This window comes from Sinohyriopsis cumingii, chromosome 17 (genome assembly GCF_028554795.1).
Source record: "Sinohyriopsis cumingii isolate HCF-2022 chromosome 17, ASM2855479v2, whole genome shotgun sequence".
Classification (NCBI taxonomy): Eukaryota; Metazoa; Mollusca; class Bivalvia; order Unionida; family Unionidae; genus Sinohyriopsis; species Sinohyriopsis cumingii.
In genome coordinates, this window is record NC_142977.1 from 85,551,633 (window position 1) to 85,573,948 (window position 22,316).

General features: G+C 37.2%; 1 long non-coding RNA gene across 1 annotated transcript; it reads right to left on the minus strand.

The window, feature by feature from the left end:
• Positions 1-12,053: 12,053 nt before the first annotated feature.
• LOC149779359 (uncharacterized) lies at positions 12,054-16,335 on the minus strand. The gene is made up of 2 exons (XR_016415402.1): positions 16,156-16,335; positions 12,054-13,536 (listed from the first exon to the last, which is right to left on the minus strand). It is a non-coding gene; the product is annotated as an uncharacterized LOC149779359 (long non-coding RNA).
• Between the last annotated feature and the right edge of the window lie 5,981 nt (positions 16,336-22,316).

Consider the following 22,316-nt stretch of genomic DNA (forward strand, 5'->3'; position numbering starts at 1 on the left):
AAGGCATTCTGAATAATCGGTGGGATTTGGTTGACTCGTTAACCATCGGACTGTAAGAACTTCGAAAGATATGACGACATCCTGGCCGAATTGTATAGTTCATTGAATTAAGTAGATTATGTTGCATGCAGTTACCTGTAATAATCTTTGCACTTTGTGATGATGCGCATTTGCATTTATTAGAATATAATGAGCATAGATATTTAGTCGAACGAACAATTTAAAATACGAACATGCCATTCTGACTACTGTAAAACACATACGCAAATATTAGGTGATGGTCTAGCAGCACAACCCTGTATGAAATTTGGCATCGGTGTCAAATCACGTAATCAGCATTGCCGGTCTTGGGGATTTGTTCGTGAGACATATAAAGTGCGGAGAAACAAATCGAAACAACAACACGTGTGGCTGCTCAAGCACAAACAGATATCACAACAAGAACAAAAAACAACAAAACAGAAATAGATGAAATGATCACCAGGATTGAAGTGATTGCAGTTTCTGATCCTGAACAAATACCAACAGAAATACAAAAACAAACAGTGACAAAATTTCCTAATTAGAAAGATGCTTCATCCCCCCCCCCCCCAATGTAAACATCCCTTCTGTGTCACTGATAAAACAGCTCGCACGGCAGCGTGGCATATAAATACCAAGTCGCATGAGAAAACAGACATACTTGAATAATCGAGACCCATATTTGTACTGGATTCGCAGCTATTACCATCACCAACACCGGTTGTCACTGTAACTGCAGAAGCAACAGGCACCAATAACACAACGGTAAAAATAATAAAGCAATTCGCACGTGAGCATAATACTCGAATACCCAGAGGCGCAAGAAAAGTCGATATCTTTGTGATAACAGACGAATATGGATAAAACAGCCGTCGTCGTCTTGCCTCTGTTATTGCTATTAAAACGTAGTGGTGAGTTGCAAAAATCACGTGGACATTAGTCCACCCACTTTCACACTAGGCAATGACGCTCGGGATCTTTTGTCGAATATTATTCCAGGAATGGTAACGAGTTTGGCCACGCTGAGGTTAAAGTAGATATTGCCCTAAGTGCTCATCTGCTTGTGCCGCTTAGTCATGACAAGGATGAAATTACAACTACAACTCTATGGTCTTACAGTGGTACTCGAGTAATTCTGCACCGCAGAAACAACAGCACCATCAATGATGAAATAGGCAGAGACACTGAAATGATTCTCGAAAGGCTGGAGAAATATACCAAGGCATACTCGGTAAGGCATCTCGAAAGATGTGCCCATGTCGAGGTCCTTCTCTCACCGTATCATCCGTTTTGTAGATCCAGCTGCATAGCATCTCAAAATTGGTTCCGCCAAGGTCAGTTATCAACGTGAATTTTTTTTTAGATAATCGTTGTTTCGAATGTGCAATTTTGTTGGCACTAAACCTTGTCAGTGTTCACTAAGACGTGCCACGTACAGGCGACGCCTGGATAAACTCAACTTTGGTGATTTCAATTTTCTTGTGCATATTACCAAAACCACACTGAAGAAATTTGAAACACTGAACCCAGATATAGCTGTTAATGTGTTCACATATGACAAAGTTTTGTATCCGCGGACATTTTTGCATGGCCATCACAAACGAATTCAGACTGGGTTGTTGATGCTTTGAGAAATGAACGAAATATAATCGATATGGCACTCCATATGGAAAAAGAATCTTGGTCGGTGGCTTAAATGGCACAGCAAGAACAAGGGAAATAAATATCCATGTAGACGTTGCATGCATGTATTTAACACTCAAGAACTGCTCTCCAGCTATAATTCTTACTGCGGTGGTAACAATGAAAAATTACAGCACACACTATCATGCCCAAGCCACGTAAATATACTGTCCAATTTAATGAATAACGGCGAAAGATGAAAGTCCATTATGTCTTCTACGCGGATTGTGAGTGTCTGAATATTTCAGTAGAACGTTCTGCTTTCATAAACATTAATGCTTCCAGCTCTGCTTTCAACGGCATAAATGTGCCCAGGACTGATAATAATCGAACTGTATGAATTGCAGAACATATCCCATGCTGATTCTGTTCTGTTGTGGTACTATATGCTGGAAAAATAAAGCAGCTAGTCGTTTACCGTGCTCAGAGTACAAGCTTGCTAAACAAAGTTGGGGTACTCAAAAATCGATCAAAGTCACATAAAATGGATTTGACCGCAGCTCGATTCAGATTTGGATTTGTTAAAAGGTTTTTACTTGCAGTGATGCCATAGTTTAAGACCACTGCCATATCAGTGGTGAGTACAGAGGTGCCACACACAAAGAATGTAATTTTCAAAAGAAAATTTATCGCAACAAAACCAAAATTTCCGAGGTGCTTCATAACCTGCGTGGCTACTTGATCATAAAACCAGTAGCCAGAGCATTAGACACCACGGTTACCGTTTTCGAAAGTAACGTGGAAAACTACATCACGTTTCGGCTGAGATAATTGCAGTTTATCAATTCGATATAGTTAACGAATTCATCCCTCGAGAAATTTGTGAATAATCGAACGGTGAAGAACTTCAAAATCAATCGTGGATACTTTGCAACCAATACAGACATGATAACATGAAAAGATATGCATCCATGCGAGTAGAAGAATGACGGAAGCAAATTTGCTGAAATCCAGTTGCCACCGATCGAATCGTTTTATTCTTCGTTGTTATGTGAAAATATTTCCAACGACAACTACGAACATGAAAAGAATGATTGGTCTGCATTCGATGCGAAAACCTCGGTGACAATCGCAATCTGCGCACTGCTGTGTTGTTGCTCGCTAGTGTGTTGGAGGCATTTCGTCATGCCGCTATTCACTTATACAAGTTCGATGCCGCACAGTACGTTTCGTCACCGGATATGGGTTGGGATGCATTGTTGACCAAAATTAAAATAAAGCTGTAATTTCTCACTGATATTGATCAGCATCTGTTTATCGAGCGATCACTTCGAGCGATAATGCACATGAGAAATTTGCAGTTGTACTCACGAATGGGTATGCATATAACTAAGATCCATCGACTGCTTCGATTTCGTCAGCACGACTGGGTGTTCAGATCAATATGGACCTACGGACACAGGACACAAACGAATTTGGAAAGGACCATTTCAAGTTGATGTTCAATGCCATGTTTGGGAAAGCCATGATGAATCTGCTCAAACGAATAAGAGTCGATCTGGTCCCTGATAATAGTGAACAAGACAGAATTCGAAGGTTCATTCAGGACATGGCCTTCAATTCCGAAAAATCTTTGATGGAGGACTTTTTACCGTTCAGAGTATAAATCAAAATACAAAATGGGTATATGTTGGAGCTGCTCATGTAAGAGTTTTACTATGAAAAGATCCAACCGATTAATCAGGATATGGTCAAGTTGCCGTACACCGATACTGACTCGTTTCTGATGCATACCACCACCAACGATGTGTACCCGGACACGGCAAATCCAAGTTTGATGAATGAGTTTGATATCAGCGATTATCCGAAAGAACATTAGTTGCTTAGTGGCGCCAATAAACAGGTGGTTGGCAAGTTTAAAGACGAGTGATATGGTAAACCAATCGAAGAGTATGTGGCTGAGACCTGAAAAATATTCAGTTGTGGTGCGACCGCAGAGCTCTGCAAAATAATATTAAAAACCCAAAGGTGTTTTACGGGTGATTGAGCAAGAAAATCTTAAACACAAACTGTACCTGAAATGTCTTCGAGACCGTCGTGAATTCGCACACACCGCAAAATTCATCACGTGGGTGCATACAGATGCACTAAAGTGAGTTTGTCCCCTCTGGACACTAAGCGATGGATACTTCCCGATGGAATTAGCACTTACGCGTTTAGCAATCGTGCTATTGAGAACCAACTTAAGATTCACTGATGTTAGTGCGATTGTGAACTGAGGACTTCCGTTAATGACATGTCAATACCAATAATGGTGGCAGTTACATATATGCTGAAACGATTTGTTGGGACGTCTGCTAGGCTTTGGTCCACCAGGTGATGATGACCCCCCAGTTGCTAACGGGTTTGTTGTCTTGGAGTATCAGTCCGTTCCGAAATTGAAAACACATCCACGGACAATGCCGAATCACTGGCACGACGTTGTTATCCACCTTCCAACTCTCCATGTGCATACAAATCAAAGTGGTTGTAATGGTGCTGATACTGATATCAGTTTCTAAGTAACAGTAACGGCCTGTTGTCGAATCGCATTGTCTGGTTTTAATTATGTCTTGTGTGTGACTTCTTTGTTCACGGCTGCTATGACTACTGGAACACGGGTTACACATTCGTTAGACCACCTACTTTTGATCTTATCAAACATTCATGTTTAGTGATGACCGAATAACCATTAATGAAGAGTGAGATTAAATCGTTTCATAATAGCTTAATCACGTTGTACACTGACATGCCCAACATGTACACGCAAATAGTGCTAGGCTGACATCTCAGCCACAGATCGGAGAAATTTCTTTGCCAGGATCAACATGTAACAATCGTGGTCATGTGAGTGGGCCGCGTGCAGTAATGCGCTTGAACGCATTTGCGATAATGGCAGAACCTTTTGACATGAGCGGCTCCGTTCTTTGTATCTGCTGGCCACATCACCAATGATGAACGCGAATTCTTAGGTGCGTAATCGGCCTTGTCGATCACGAACAGGATCGTGTGGAAGAAGTAATAAATCTGCCTGATAAACCTTATTAGGTGTTTGGACATCAAACCAACCACGTGATATATTTCTTGGTATTGGTATATAAATTTGCCACTATGTTTCGTTTGTCCAACCATGCTCCAGCAATCCCGTAAGTGACCATGGCTTCACTGGCTAACTGTTCCACGGCGGCTTCACTTCCTCATTACCCACGAGGACTGTAATATATTTTCAATAAGGTCCGGATTTGTGTGTTCATTGTTTGTTTATATTTGCATAAGTTTTACTTTTAATTAAAGCAACGGTAGGCAGAGCCTTAGTGCGATCATGTCTTTCGTACCTCTTTTAACTACACATCTTGCGACTTTTTTACCCAATGTTGGATTAATCGCATTAAAGTCATGAACAAGAACGATATCGGCACGTTGACGTCCGCGGATATCATTGGATGATTTATAAGCAACGTAATGCTGGTAACACGTAGCATCAATGCAACTGATAGGTGATTCACCAGGTTTTGGCTGTTAATTCTGAGAATCGAGTCCTATATCAAGGCTTGTACCATGCCCATAGTAATTGTATTCCGGAAGATAACTTTTACCTCAGTATTTACCCCATAGTGTCCCTGGGAATTTTATCAATGCAGTCGCGATATCACCACCGCCCACTTTTTCTTAAAACATTGTTTTTCAGAAACGTAAACATTTGTGTTCCACATCGAATACAATTTACAGTAATAATCACATACCATTCATTACGTGTTCGAACTCAAGTTGGATTTTAGTACGTGTTTTGGCACTACGTCGCACACAATATGAAGACATGATTGTATTATGGAACCATTGTATTATTCAATGCAATCCGGCAAAAGAAAATTCGCAGATGCTCTTAGTAAAACTAATGATTTTATTTAGGTAAAAGATGTGGGAAAAAATCAAAGGCTTTTTCGTCATTGGTTTGTCTGCACATGCAACACTTACATCATCCAAATATGCTTGTGGAACCGTGTTTCCAAACTCGGTTTGAGAACTAATCATTGGCCCTGTTGGATCAGGTTAAACATGACTGTTTATGAATATGGTTGTATGATAATTAACCTGGGATTGTCAATTATTTTTAAACGGCCGGCACAAAAACACGGCCGCGATTTATTTGACACAACGATAGGCACATGTAGCAAACGAAATTCGTGAAATCTGTAACATGCTGATGATATTTCGTGGCATTGATACACATAATCTTGGAAACATAAATTGTGCTTAGCGTGTCGCCAAATTTCACGATATGTTTGCGCAGTTGACCATGAACCCGTATTTAGTTTTCTCAAGATGGATTTGACTCGTGGACCTCGCATCTATCGTGCGGGTCTGGACGTGAATGCGTCTCACATGAATGCGTCAATTTAACAATCAAAACCTAAATCAAATAAAAATGGCCCGGCAGCGATGTCATAGAGAAGTATCGGAGGCGACGCCGTGAAGCTGCTCGTGAACAGCAAGAGTTTATTTTTAAAAAATAGAAGTCAGCAAAACGGTCATAACTATTTTACAGTTGAGATATATTTCAGGAAAAGATACCATAGCGGAGTTTAAACAAACATTTTGCGCCTCTCATCAAACGCACAAATTAAATTGCAAAGGCAACAAACTCAACGATATATCAGATGACAGCACTTAACTAAAACAGGACAACAACTGACTATCCCCTCAACTGCAGAAATTCTCGCGTGTTTGCCAGAGTTGATTAACGAAATTAAGAAGACGTTGAAGAACTGTGACAGACCCATGATGTACTCGCCAAAGGCACCGGTGAAGTTGATGAAGACGTTAGGGAGGCTATTCCCAAGATACCAAACGTGAAACCTGCATAAAGGTCAGCGTTGCCAACACCGTCTCAGTTTTTCAACGAAGTAGATGTCCTGGCTAATTTTGAAAATCCCATGCGTTATACTTTTAGCAGACCTATAAACTGGAAAGACAACATGATACAAATGCCATCCAAGACACATAATAAATACATGAATGTTGAATGACATAAAAAGGTATTCAAGGAATTTAAGGGAAAGAAACAGGCTACGTTTAATCGGTGGAATTATTTTAAACAAGCGTATGATGCATTTACAGATGGGAAAACTGGAGAAGGTAAAGAGTTATGGAAATATTTTCTTTTAAAATTGCAACCAGCGGAACCACAGCCATTGACGCAGTCACAACCAGTGGTGCAACCACAACCAGATGAATAACAACACCAACGTGCCACCTTAGTGGTGGTGACGGTGTCAGAGTGTCTGACCCTAACGTCCCTGCGGATTGAAAATGCTCTTGTGATCTTCGTGCGTTCATCAACGCACCCGAAGTCATTAATGAAGCCATATCAATTTGTCTGCTATTGCACGCCAATCATCTTATGGACAGAGACACATATCGAGCGTTGGTGCATAAACTTGTTGCAGATATGCATGAAGTATATGACGATAAAGTTCGTTCACAGATGATGGTTTCTGAACGATTGGGAGATACGTGGGGAAACAGTTCATGCTGAGACGCTCTGCGTCTTACGTGAAATCTATGCATCAGTACAACTGGGAGTTGTAATTACAGCCCAGAGCGTGACCACAAGGTTCACCATCTAATCCACAAAACTAAAATTCAGTGTGAGTTATTTCTGCACCCGTGACCGTTGAGGAATTGCACATACTTGATATCGCTCTAGCATCGATGCGAGTGCATTATAATTTTCCTAAAAACTGATCACAACCATTTGGTGGCCTGTTAGCATATATAACTCATTTGTGTTTCTCAGCAGAAACTGTTGAGAAGTGGCGAACAATTGAACTTTCTTTGGGCGCTACAACATAGAATGGATCACTGAAGATATTCCAAGAATTATTTTGGTGGTGACTACTAATGAGTGTAAAATATTCATACGTGCTCATTAGACCACATTCAATTCTGGCATTGTCATTGAATCTCAGATGTATGCAGTTGATACTGCACGGTCGTCCATAAGACAAATTTTAGGTGTTTGACTATATTCCAGATGATAAACGATCCTTGCGTGTGGGATATTATGTAGCGCCTGATTTTGTAAGAATTACCTCAACGATTCAGGTCAGTTTTACTTGTGATACCGTCATTGTTAGTTACGAAAGTAGGTCCGAAAAGATGGACGTAGTTGTACATGCTTACGTTCTGTTTGGGTTTCCGCTAACCGTGGAACAGGTGACTCGATGTCGATTATGTCGCCAAAACCTCCATATTCGTTTTATCCCTTATAGATTAACAACGGCAAGTTGTGGGACTGTTCGGTGAAACAGTGAGGATACAAGTGTTCATTATACATTAAAGATCGACTTGACATTGAATAATAAGAACAAAAATGACAATAGTACGTGGAAGTTTGAAACCCATTCGCGAAGTTCACGAGAGAGCGCACGTGTATGTAACCGATCAAAGAACAAGGCTTGGTGACATTGTTCTTGGATTACTTTTGGGCGCCCAAACAACACTCCAAGCCTTATCATAACGCGCAGCTCCCATCGCAAAGCAAGTTTCAATGCGGGTTGTGGATAGTGTTAAAAGTGCCTTTGTGGATCGATTACAACAGCTGGGCTCACAGGCAGATCAGACGCTTCGAGATGGATACTATACGAACAACATCAAACAGAGTTCGAGTTACTTTGCAATCAACCGAATCAATTCCGCCTACAGAAATTAAAAATCATTAACGAGGCAGCTCAGTAGCGATTGTCAGACTTAGCGATTGCAAATCTGACAATGGAAAGTGGATTTTCACAGTAAGTGATATTATTATTTTTTTAAATCATTAAAGTATACACCATGACTCAGTTCAAAGATGTATTTGATCAGGCGTTTGGCATGTGAGCGCATGTGTTAGTGAATCGAAGAAAGAGAGATTTTCATTATTATTTTCACAACCAGATAGAGATACCACTCACTTAACAATAGAATTGCAAGTGCAAGACACATCTAGGTTTTTCTTGCATGTGATTCATTCTTGGAAGTAGAGAGAAAACTGTCAAAGACCGATGCTGCTGGTTACCCCGCCAATGCCTAAGTGGGATTTGTCAGCAACGGAATCTTGGCGTAGTTTAACAGGGCATGTTATTCCATCGATGGAATGTAAATTGAATCCATTTTGAATAACATGTGTTAGCCCTTTACTGGAACATCTGGAGTTCTTTAGACAGTACGTCGCTGACATGTATTTTCATGCACGTGCAGCTCCTGCTGGTGCTAATTACAGATGATATGCTGAAATACTTTCTAACAAGACACTGTAGTTGGATGGTGCTGTAGGTTGAATGAGAGTGATCGATGCACCTGTGGCAAATTCGTAGAATTTCTTAATTAAAGCTGTTGCATATTTATGATAATAACAATAATAATGTCCTATCACGAAGTGAGGGTCGGTCTTACTCAAAGTCAGCCGCGAAAAACAAACACGCAGACACAATTGTGGAGTCACACTGAAACTTTCTCCGGCAAAATTAACTGGTAATGTCCCCGTGTGGTCGACCCAAACGTGGTTCGCTCAGATTAATGCGGCCAAATACAACAACACCTCAGCGATATTAAGACCAGTGAGATATTTTAATTTCCATGCAGCGATTCTAGCATTAATGGGAGCAGCGACTCTAGTGGTTGCAAAAGCTTCAGCGTTCGGGGCTGTTGGAACTGCATCAGGAACGGCTTTGAAAAGGCGGTTGGAGGCCGTTTAAAAAATAAGAGGCCTTATATAAACGGATACGAGTCATCGAATACCAACGAGCAGAGGTATTCGATTAACCAGTCACAGAAGATCATGCAGCTGATGGAAGCGAAGGTTCTCAACCTTCCATGGACCAGTCTTGATTTACTCGCGATAGCAAAGTCTATACTTGCAACGATGGTACCACGAATACGTGAACGTGTTATCTTCAATCTGGATTCATCAACAGGACCGGGCACTTACTGGGATGCATACGTGATAATGCCTCAACACAGGTTGTATTTTGACTTGAACGGACTTGAACCGACAGTTAAAGCTGGTAGGGACACTGGTTCAAATTTACTAATACAAACTAAGTTGTCTCATATGAAGTCATCTTATCACTAAAGTAATGTAATCTGACCGATGTGATTTAATTGTGGAATTTACCACCGGCTGAGTGCTGCACCAAGTGGCAGCTGATGTTATCATCTATAACAATTTTGCTCAACCTCTAGAGGAAATTTTGAGTCAAAGTGGTGTAACCAAACCCTCTTATGAATTATCATACAATTTTATTAAAGTAGAAATTGCCATTTGGAATAACCCTGATATACCACAACCAACCCTAAGTCAGTTTGGAATCATAGCACGTTTACGTGGAAACTCTGAACCATTGAGTGCCTCACCATATATAAAAACACTCCAGGATTGCTTCTATAATGGCGAAGTAGCATTCACCGAGGTATTCACCTCAGTTATGTTTACCACTGAATATTTTAAACCAACATTGACTCAACTAAGAAAAGAAAGGTCTCGACTGTTATTTAACAAGGACGCACTTGTTTGGGTGACAAAACTGGGCAAAGACGATCTTTAGATGTCAAAGATTCTGGCGTAATCAGTGTGTTTTTGTATGAGAGGGGTGCCACACCACCAGAACGCACAATCGCTGAAGATCTAAGTATTCCTGATGTAAGGTTTTTTGTTTACAACTGCAAGAAAACTGCTCGGGAAAAAAAGAATAATTGGCTATAAGTGCCTGTGCGTATTGCGCCTGCGCGTGATGATGACACCTGAATAGGTCTCCGTGTCGTGCAATTCAAATACGCGATTGCAATTTTAATAGAAGAACTATGACTGACCCTCAGTCTTACCGACGTGAAAAATAATCGGAGCGGAACAAAAGCTGCGAGATGGAATTACCAGGAGAACTGCGCTGGTTGTGAAATACAAACGCACGTGCTTGCTCGTAGATGCTATTTGCGGTCTTGCTGCGGAAACATCTGATGGTCTTGTTGTGACTGAAATCACGACAATATCACCCATTCACCGTATTTGAATCTGACTTGTTGTCAGAACTCTATCAATAGTAACCGATGTCTTTGGTAGAGCGAGCAAATTAATTTTGATGTGACTACATTCACAAGAACGCTTCTGTTCCGAATTGTTTGCAACTGCACAAAGCAGTCTTTATATGATCAGTATATTATAATCAGCAGCGATTGAGGATAAAATAATAAGTGCGGCTTAGTTTGAGATTATGTTGGCGGAAATGAAAAATCACAGGAAGTTACGATCAAATATAAGAAACAGCGCGGATTTACAAACAGAAAAAGTCAAATAAAAATCAACATCCGTGCATCACGTTTATATTGGTCGCTACCATATACTAGTACATTACGCTGCATGAGTTTTTCTCATTTCTACAATCACTGCAGACTAGAGTAAGTCGTACTAAAGGCCGGTCTTTCTCCCTACTGGTCCTCATTGGAGGCATTTCCATCCGGAAGAGACTCTACCCACTATAATTAGATCACTCATGTCACGTGTGTATTTTAAAATATAACCACACATGGTCCATATTATCTTCTCCACGTACAAATTATATAATTTTTACACATGTTGAAGTTTCTTATATTTTGATCTTAGATTGCTTTGCTTTTCACTATTGATGGTTTCTGTCCTTTTCAGAAATCTGTAATTTGTCACCATCATAGTTTCGTGAATTTGCCCCGTGAAAATTTAAACTTAAAGGTATCCCAATTTAGGATGCATACAGATATGAAGGAAATCAAGATAGAGATATATGGTTAACCAATCTGATGTCGTTGAAATTGATATAGGCCCTTGAGGGCTCGATATAGAGAAGGATACTCCAACTTGATGTGCATACTATACTGCAATTGGAATGAGAAGCGATGTTTCTCGAGGTTGAAATGGTAGCTTTGCACTTCTCAAAGATTAGGCGCAAAATCAATATGGACCATAGTTTCGATTTCTCTATGTGATTGTGCTATTATCCAATAGATAAAATTGCATACGATTTTGTCATGTAGGTTGTCCCCAGACGACTAAATCGCATGTTAGAAGTACCATAGATTCGATTTCTTCTGCCATTCGATACACTCAGCTTAAGGTTAATTATTTCATCTTTACAAAGTTTACTGGAACGCTAGGAAAGAGCTTCGAAACCCATGTCTTATCCTCCTGGTCGATCTCCTCTCTCGTGCACCCAAAACAAAACCTGTATGACTCCTTATTTTCAAAGCTAATTTATGCCTTCATTGGGGTGTAAACTGCAATGCTTTAAATATTTATTACGCTTGTTTCTTGCAACATATGTGATCAGGCGGTTTAACTAAAATTAAAAACTCACAGAATCTTTTCCGTTGTTATCTTTTCTTTAATATTTTGTATTACAGATATGACATCCAAACGCCGTCCAAATACATGTAAGTTTCTTGCTTGTGTTTTGGATTGTAACGTTCTTATGTTAAGTCTAATTAAAAATGTCAATGACAAAGTGTGAAGTATCTGGATTTGACAAAGTGTGAAGTATCTGGGTTTGACAAAGTGTGAAGTATCTGGGTTTGACAAAGTGTGAAGTATCTGGGTTTGGCAAAGTGTGAAGTATCTGGGTTTGACAAAGTGTGAAGTATCTGGGTTTGACAAAGTGTGAAGTATCTGGGTTTGACAAATTGTGAAGTATCTGGGTTTTTTCTCTCTCTTTTTTAAGGATAACTTCTATATACTCCCCACCCCAAAAAAAAAAAAAAAAAAAAAAAAAAAAACCTCCTTATGAATAAAACAGAAGCATACATTGTTTTGCCGGATAACACTTTGTACATTTTGACATTTTTGCAGAAAACTAAGTTACTACTTAACGTAGATTTAAATAAATTAATACAAATTATGTATAATTCGCCTTCACGATCCTTTTGTCTGGCTCTATTATTTGTGTATCTTTCGTTCAATTTAGCTGACAAGGAAACTCGTTCAATTTTGACTCACTTTATTTTAAGCATATAGTCAAGCGTTTTAGTCTAACATACGACTGATTTCTTTCTTTCTAATAACAACTGAATACACACTTCGCAATTTGCGTAACATGAGCTTTAAGAAAAGTTGTTTACAAATTGTAATATTTCTCGCATATTCCTCGCATATATCGTCAGTAAATGAAAAATAGAACGTACTGTTTAAGTCTGTGAAGACTCAACTGGTGCATTCTTTGTTAATAAAATGTTCGTATGTACAAGGTTATCAGGCAAATTAGTAGGAAATGCCATGTTATATTAATTCACTCATCGTAGGTGTTAAGCCTGGATAACCGACAATGTCAAAATACGCAAAAACTGTTGTCCGATTAGCGAAGTAAGTTCATTTTCTATTGAGATGGGGCAAGTTGGGGGTAATCGTTTGGAACAAACTTTGTCACTACCATTCTCAATCAGATTATAGATTAAACGGTTATCGCCGAGAAAAGTCCAAAGGTGTGTTTGGATAGCGTTTGGTCAACTAACACTGCCATCCAGATTTTTATCAATACATAAAACACAAAAATATCTGCATTTAAGTTCCAACGCGCCCACCTGCTTCCCCCGCCCCATCACATTTGATTTTTAGCAATAACATACGAATGATCGGACATGGACGCATAAGTTGTCTATGCTTTCGACGTTATTTGCATTATGGCAATGTTCAAGAGCATGCCTTCCAGCATAACACCGCCTTTTGTCGTCATACAAACTAACCGTGAACCCAAAGTGCAAAGGTAAAGGCACCAAAAGAAGCTATAGAAACCACAGTTCTTAACATGTGTTTAGTGTTCCAGGCACGAATTTTCTCCCGAATCCAAGATTCCCCTATAAATAAACAAAGACAGGAATTAGATAGTAGTATGGCAGTATATGCATATATTAATACAGTAGAAAACAGAGTTTGTGACAATAGTGCATATTTAAAACAAGGGCAAGATTCTAACTTTCAGTTCAGCCTTAAGGCTATTTGAATTCCGGAGAACGGAATGGAATGGAAACAAAGTCAATGGTTTTCAAAGCATTCATTTTGGCATAGCCTATAACGAACTTAACCCAGGTATGCCTATTTTAAAGTATATCTGAACATTACTATATTTAACTGCTATTTTAAGTACATTCATCTAATATTATTAATCACATTAGGTATTTATGCTCGACATTAATTATCTATATATGTGTCCATTTCATTCCACACAAAAAATATTACGCGGAAAATGTAATGCAGAACGGAAGGGGACTAGATAAAACGAGTAGAGATTTGTGTACATATACAGAAAACATGAAAACACATGCAATTTCAAATAATTTTAATTTTTATGAAAATTAAGGAAGCTTATAATTTGTACTTATTATTGGTGAACAAGTTTGTAACATATCAGGAAACCATTGTTCTACTAATCTCTGATCTATTTTTGTTGTTCAATATATGTGAGAATAAACGAACGTAGAAAAATAGGGTATTATAGTAGGCTGATGGGTTGGTAGTAGGGATGCGCAGTACTACCGAAGTTGCGGTTTACTGCGATATATTTTTTCGGTGGTACATAACGCGTTACTTTTTCACTATAACGGTACTTCGGTACATTCCAGCAGGAAATAAAATGTACGAAAACTTCCCTTTTCTTAATTGAATCATATCAAGAGTATGTTTAATTTTTCATGACCACAAAATAACTAATTTTTTTTCATATTTCACAAAAATAGTTGTATTTGCCACTAAATAATTTTGAATCGACATATATATATATATATATATATATATATATATATATATATATATATATATATATATATATATATATATATATATATATATATATAATCTTTAATAGTCACATAGTTGACACGTGTCACGTATGCCAATAGGGCGACCGAGTAGGATGTTTCGAAAGATACTCGCACCAAATCCACATTTCGAAACATTTCGGACTGAAGAAAACAATTATAAAAATTGAGCATTAGCGTATGTTAATGTGTTAAGTTCTTGTATTCCTTTATTCGAGACAGAGAATCATCCACATATTTTCAGGAGAGCACTTTTTTCAATAGTGAATTTAAAATATAAACCATCTCTAGTCCGCTAACTATTTTCTCTTTTGTTGAGTAAGTGTGTGTTTTTTACTAAAACTCTTTGAGAAATATCCTGCCTGGTTGTTGGCATCACAATCAAAGTTTTCATCCCTATTATATCAATAGAATAGCTAGTAAAGTATACGCTTCGTCATAAACATTTTCTTTTTATTAACAAGTTCTCCATATTCAACGCATGTACTTTGCATGCTACTTTGTATCAATTTTATGCCACATTGCAAGTCGAGGGAAAAGGCAATTTTATAAAAGGACAAAGAATGCCTTGTATTGATTCCAAAGTTATTGGAAAATAAAATCACAGAAGCCTAATATCATATTTCTGTTTAAAGGATAGATTCTCACTTTCATCACGTCACATAAAAGTTGTTGCTTGCTAATTTTATCTACTTGTGCAATAATATTAAAATGTTTTATTAAAATTTGCTAAGAACTTAGCTCCCATTCTTATACTTCATTTGCATCTCTCTTTTTCTCACAAACGCACGCACAGAAACACAAAACATTGCAGTTTTCCATTTCCTTTTTTTAGCTATCCACCTATTGAATTGGCTTTAAGTTACTATCTTTCTGAAAATGTAGTAAGGTAACACATCGCAACATTTCTCTGAGTATTTCCGTATCCCCTCAACAATAGATTATTCAACTCATGCCTACCTAGTCCCACTTCAAGTATATTGATCCTTCTGTTACGTTAGAAGTATAAAAGGCATTTTTGAAAATTTGAATCCCTTACTAAAGTTTACATTGTAGGAACCCTTGACCAAAATCTATACCGAGTGGTCAGATAAAAAGGGAAAGTTAGATTATTTTCCTATCTTGAAGTAACTGCTTTTTCTACAGATAGCACTTTCGGTGAATATTTTGTTTCTATAGATTGTCATTCAGATACAAATTCGTTCCGATATTTACTGAATCCTCTCAAAACGAGGCTCCACTGCACCTGAACATGGTGTGATAATCTCCAAAGACATATCCACCGCAATGTGCTCGGCCACAGTCTTTTAACTTTCTAAGTAGAAGATTCGACTTTCATTTTACAAATAATGGTTACTGTACTTCAGTTCCAATATAGGGTGTCAGCCTGTGCGTTTTTCTATTTTCTTGTTTTATTTTAATTACCAAAGAATGTAATTAGTTGCTAGGAAAGACTATTTCGCTATTATGAATGTACTTTCTGCAAGGGCAAGCCTGCTTTTTCATAACATTAAGAATTCACTTATTACATATTGGTACATTGTATGTGCGTTTTGTTTCTTTTTTTATCAAAATACTTTGACTTTTCCCTATAGATGGGTAACTTTACAAAAGTTTGGTGAGCGCAAACAAAAGCATGGCATTCTGTTATCATATTACCTCTTTTCTCTAGACAGTCCTTCTCACATAGTTTTCCGTTATCTGGGAACATGAAGAAGATGGTCCATGGCCAAATGCTGAGGAAGGCAGTAGAGGCAATGAGGTACATCTTGCACTTATTAGTCGGCACTTCAAAATAGTAGGCGCCGTATCCACATGCTGCGCCCAGAACAACCAAACCGCCCTAGTAAAGTAAATTATGTCATCAATACTAAAAATTATTTTTTATTTTAATTTTTTATCATTCTCACCCATATTATCATCATCGTCATCACGTTTGAATCAATGGGCCAAAGGTCATTGAATGAATTCACAGTATTTCCGTGACAGCTATTGCAAACCAAAACACTTTGAAATATTTCAAGCATTATAATTGCAACAAATGATTAAATGAAATAAATAAATTCCTTTCTATGAATAACTTCCAAGACTGGTGTTTAACTAAGAATGTCTAATTCTAAGTATTAATTCTCTTATGTAGAATACTAAGACGTAGGTACTAAAACGTAAAGTTGGGTCAATGACTCATTTACATCGGACCGGTAGACAGGTTTACGTGGTTTACACTAGCTGATCAAGAATTAGGTCAAAGTGACCTCTCACTAGAAATGATGTACTGAAATTGGAGCACGTGATGTCCACCTGAGTTATATTACATGCCAACCTTATAACTTTATGACTGAGTATACGTACAGTATACACCACTCATCTTTAAACGACAAACTAAGATCGTAGTATGTTAGTATTAAAAATATCGTTAATTAAATGACCCTTAAAAAGCTAGTATTATGAAAATAATACAAATAATATAAACATACAGCAATATACAATAGATACACCCGTGCATGTAAATGTCTGTAGTACGGTTGGTTGTGTGCATTTGTGCATGCCTGTGTCTGTGTCTGCGAGACAGGACGAGAGAGAGAGAGATAAAGAAGAGTAAACCCGAGAAAAAAATCAAACTTCTGATTCCTCTCTTAAGGTTCTTAAACTGTTCTTGCATGATGTATGAATTATTTTCAAACACCTCAGTTTATTTCAGGCAGTTACAAATTGCTAAAATTTCCTTGCACGTTTTCTTATATGGTGTGTCCTAATTGAAGCAAACAGTATCGGACACTGGAAGACATCGCAGGAAAATACAACACATCCAATTCGATTTGTGTTTACAGGGCATTTAATAGTTTCAAAGCATAGTTCCAATCTATGAAGCATTTAGGTATAGGCTCTTTAGAAAGCTGAAAATCTCCAAGATTTAAATTCATTGTTAGGTTTGTAAAGAAAGAAACTATCTTTAACAACCCTTTGTGGCTTCCGGGTACCTCTCGAAGCGTAGCCGTTAGAAAATAGTACCTAGTTTTCTTCCTGTATTGCATAAAACCAGGCCTAGAATGACGCTGTTAGCTGAATAATTCTCCACTGGGGGAATTTTGAAGACATAAATACTCGTATAGGTCATTTATATCAGAAAATGAACTCGACTTTTTGAATGGTTCTAAATTACAGCAAATAATGTTAAATGTAAGTTTCTTTATCAAACCTCACAAGTACGCGAGGCATAACTCTCCAAATGAACAATCACAAAAGAAGTAACTTTCTGGTTTAATATATTTCTATCTTCACACAAGTTATGTCAAATATATTTTCCATCATTCAAGAGACTGTAGAAATAGTAGTTCACAAATGAGTTTATTTTTCTTTCTGTCTTTCTTGTCTTGAAATGTATTGAAGACTCAAGAGAAATTAAAACATATCTTCGTTTGAAATTTTACCATCACTAAATAACCATTCATTCATTAGGTCTAAGGATAGCATTCTACACAAATGAAGCAGATAAAAGTTCAGTAACCGATTAAATCGATCAACGATAGAGAGTGCAGGATCGGATTTAGATTGGAACTTATGTATACACGGATCTGTGAGTAGCTTATTTACATCCGTGCAAGTTGATTTATATTACAACTGGCCAACCAATCATTCCAGCTTTTTTCCACTTATGTCTGAATCATGAATGATATTTTCTAATTCATTTGAAAATGGGAATAACTTATGAATATTTATTAATTTTCAAAATTGTCTTCGCCTTAAATTTCCCTTGAAGACAAGGGCGCCTGCTACACTGCAGCACGATAAAGGGGGCAATTCATCAAGTGCGACGGAAAACAGTTTTGTCTTGCGCTCGATGAACTGAACGTACATTCCATGCATGACTTTTTTCAGTACATAGCAACTGTCTGTTGTGTCAGCTATATGAAACGTATATTGAGCACTGTTGGGTTCGGGTCACATTTATCATTTCCGTTTCAGTACCCACGAATGTAATCTATTTTAAAGCATTTTTCCTCTAGTTTTCGCCGGTGGTACAAGAATTATATTTAGGTATTCTCTGTGTTGATTTAATGGTACTTGTTCATTCTTTTGAATTTGATCAGTATAGTGCGGTTGTCTATATGCATTATGGCGACAATGCACAGTGTGTAATTAGGCTTTGGCGCTGATCCGGAAGTGAAAACTTCACATTGGTTTGTTTACAGTACAGCATGTCAAAGAAATACCGGATACCTATGACAAAAACTTTGCCGTGAATTCATCTTTGGAGGTATTTTATATTAACATATGATTTATTATGATTTGCTCACAGTGGAAAGTTCAGTAGGAAGAAACAAATGAAGAGATTATAAGAAAAAATAATTGTGACCCGAGTCCAGTTCGCGATTTATTTTATGCTCACTTTATTCCTTTGCACTGATCTGTGATTCCTATAAACAGTACAATAGTTGCCACTTTCTCTCGCTGTGAGTTTATCGATAAATCTAGCCTAATTTAATGGTCTGTAATGTTGTACTTATCTAGTTTCCATTTATATGCCACAACGTCTTCAAAAACTACAAAAATGTCCAGATTAGTTTCAAAATTTGCTGCTTTAAAATATACCCTTTAACTGCCTATCTAATGAGTTTTGAAATCTCCATATAGTTGTGTTATTTGCAGCTTAGCAACATGTAAGCTAGTTTCCGTTATTGTCGGAAAACGAATTAGAGGATGGCTTAATACCCTTCTTTTAGATTTTGGTATTTTTGTATCCATCAAACTCTCACATTTTATTAAATTACTATTCGCTTCAGTTCAATTTTCAGTCTTTCGTGATTAAATAATGAATCTCTTTATACGATGTTCTTATTATTAGCAGTTAATTCTGTTCTGTTTGTATTGTCTAATTTTATAATATTCGCCATTATAATACAAGTTTGATTAAGTAATATTTGCGCTGTTTTTACGTCTATTGTGTGAAATATGTCGACGCTCCATTTGCTCAATGTTCTTATTTCGACAAAATTAAAGGATGTACATTATCTCATCCAGTTATATTAGTTAAGTTATTTAAATATGGATCTGGCATTCCTAATGATCTCTAAAGCACACTGTTCCATGAGCACAATTTCAAGTTAGGGATTGTTAATGACTACATTATTTTGACATATTTTGATTCTTCAGACTCCTTAGAATAATAATCTGGTAAAATACGGAACCCATTTCCTCCAGAATATTTATAATGCCCCATATTTATCATAATATGCCTGTAAATTTCGGAGCAGAAATATACAATATAACTGCTGACGATATTAGAAAATTTGATATTGCCTAAATATTCGCTATTATGCCATTGAACATCGCGAGAAACAAAACGGTATTAGGTCATTATACAAAAAATTCAAATAACTTTCCTTCAGAATAATTTTTTTCATTTTATTCTTTTAAAGTTCTTTGAATTTAGGAGCAATCAATTATATATTTTCCATTTATTTTATCAAAATGAGATTTTCATTGGATACCCAATTATCAAAGGTGTCCTCATATTCCTTAGTTTAAGTAGTACATAGCATTGTACCGTTCGATGTTGTCGTTTCTATTTGTTTTGAACCTTCAATACGTCATTTTTCGACGTACAGAGATAACTCCTGCTCTTAATATATTAATTCAATATTCTCTCCCTTTTTGTGGTTCACTTTATATATAGAGGGTTTCACAGTTACTATCTCCTCTTGAAAACACCAGAGGGGATTTCGGTGCAACTCACTTCCTGATAGTTCAATCAATTAAGATGGCAGATGTAGATCAAGAAAATGTGACAGACCGCTCACATTCTGCAAGCAGCACCGATATCTCACCATCTTAAAAAGAAATTCTATCAATATTTGATCAATTGTTTTACATCTTTTTTTTTTTTCTCCTCACTAACTTGCGCTGCTCCTAGCTTTCAAATAAATATTCTCAGCTAATTTCAGAACTTCATTATCTTTCCATTACTACCTTATGCTCTAGTTTGTATTATTTGAATGTGCGAAAGTGTATCCCTGCGTAAAAAGTTTTTGCAATTTGTCTCACTTGAAGATTAATGAAAATATGTTTATTTGTTGCAGCTTCAGTCAAAGCAGTTAATAGAGGTTGAACGACAACGAGAACAAATTCTAACTTCTTAAGGTTCTTTTATTATTGATTTAGACTGTTGCTTGTCTATTAATGTTCGTTATAGTTTTCATGAAATAACCTGAGTTTTTTCAAAACGCACAAATGTCAACCACCCTTGAACAGACAGGCGTACGTACGAGTCTCCTTGATGATTACTTTAATTTTATTTCCTTGAACGGTTGGAAATTTTAGAGTATACAATTTGGAGAAATATCGATGTTAGACACACTATGCATGTATATGACATGTGTGGCTCTCACCCATCTGTCTGTCTGTCTGTATGTATGTCTGTCTCATTTCAGCTGGTGCATGGGTATGTATATCCTCGAATGAATGTGTGTTCGCATACGTATATTAAATAAGCATACTTCTGGTGAAAAACGAGTATAAAATGATGCTAAGATAGAAAGAGTGACTGATAGATAAAGACAGCAAATATGAATATTTGTGAGTATCCATTTATTATTGACTTGTACAGCATGTTCTTACAAGCAGTCTTTTTTTTTAAATCATACTGTTTGCAATTTTACATCCGGTCACGTGGATCAATATTGATTTAAAAGGCGAACCAAAGTAATATGACGGAATCAGAAATAAATAGATCTTTAAAACGTACATATTTGATGCAAGGAAAGTTAAACAGAATTAAACTAATTTTAAGAAGACTGCTCTAGATGAATTTGCTGGTGGCAATCAGAAATTTTATCTAAAGACCCAAGCAACTTTGAGAGTTATTACATGTCAGCATAAAGCAAAGAAAAATCATGCTGAAAGTTATTGCATGCACCGTCCGATACTTGATGTTTCAAAAGTCAGAAAGAAAATTAACAAAAAAAATCGTCATTGGGCATGCTATTTAATCTGAGTATTGTACGATATTTACACCCAAATATGAATAAATATTCCGTCTGCATTAATTACACTCCTTTATCTTTATGAATACGATCATCTGAAATTACCTGTCTGACAAAACATATTTCTTTCCCGAAATTAGGAAGACTGCCTTTTAATAAAATTATAGATTTTGAGATCCTAACTTTCTTGCCTAATTTTTACTTAGGCGTTCGTTCCTTCGGTATCGTTTGTTGGATATCCATATAAGTTGATCAACACTTTAGACCTCGTTTTAGGGTCAGTGACCTTAGTTTGAGACCAGAGAAAAATTAATTAGATTTATGGAGACAGGCGACTTGTTAAATCGCTCTACTGCGAGAATTTCTTAATATCTGGTCGGTGACGGTAATGAGCCTAATTACACTTTTGTTTATATATCAGCCAGACGGACTATTAGGGACACGGTAAACTTCGGTTCATAGTGGAACTGTCAAAATTGAAATTTTCCATGAACCAATGGACTTCGAGAGTAAATTTGGGAGAAATTCTCTCTTACAATTGTTGTCCAAGAGGACTGTTGTCGAGGAAAACCGACGAACAAATCTGGCGGTAGAAGCGAGGAACGCTGAAAGCTCAAAGGTATTTGTGACAATTCCATGTAATTTGTTGATGCCCATATATAATGCTTTGTTTAATTTATTTACTTATATTTGCATGAATCTATTTGCTACATTCGTATATTGATTTGCTTTATGAAGTATAACTGTGTTGAATTTATGCATATGAAGTCGTACAATAATCTTTAGATAAGTTTGACGAATTGTTCGAATTGTCGTCTTGTTTGCATAAGAATTAGG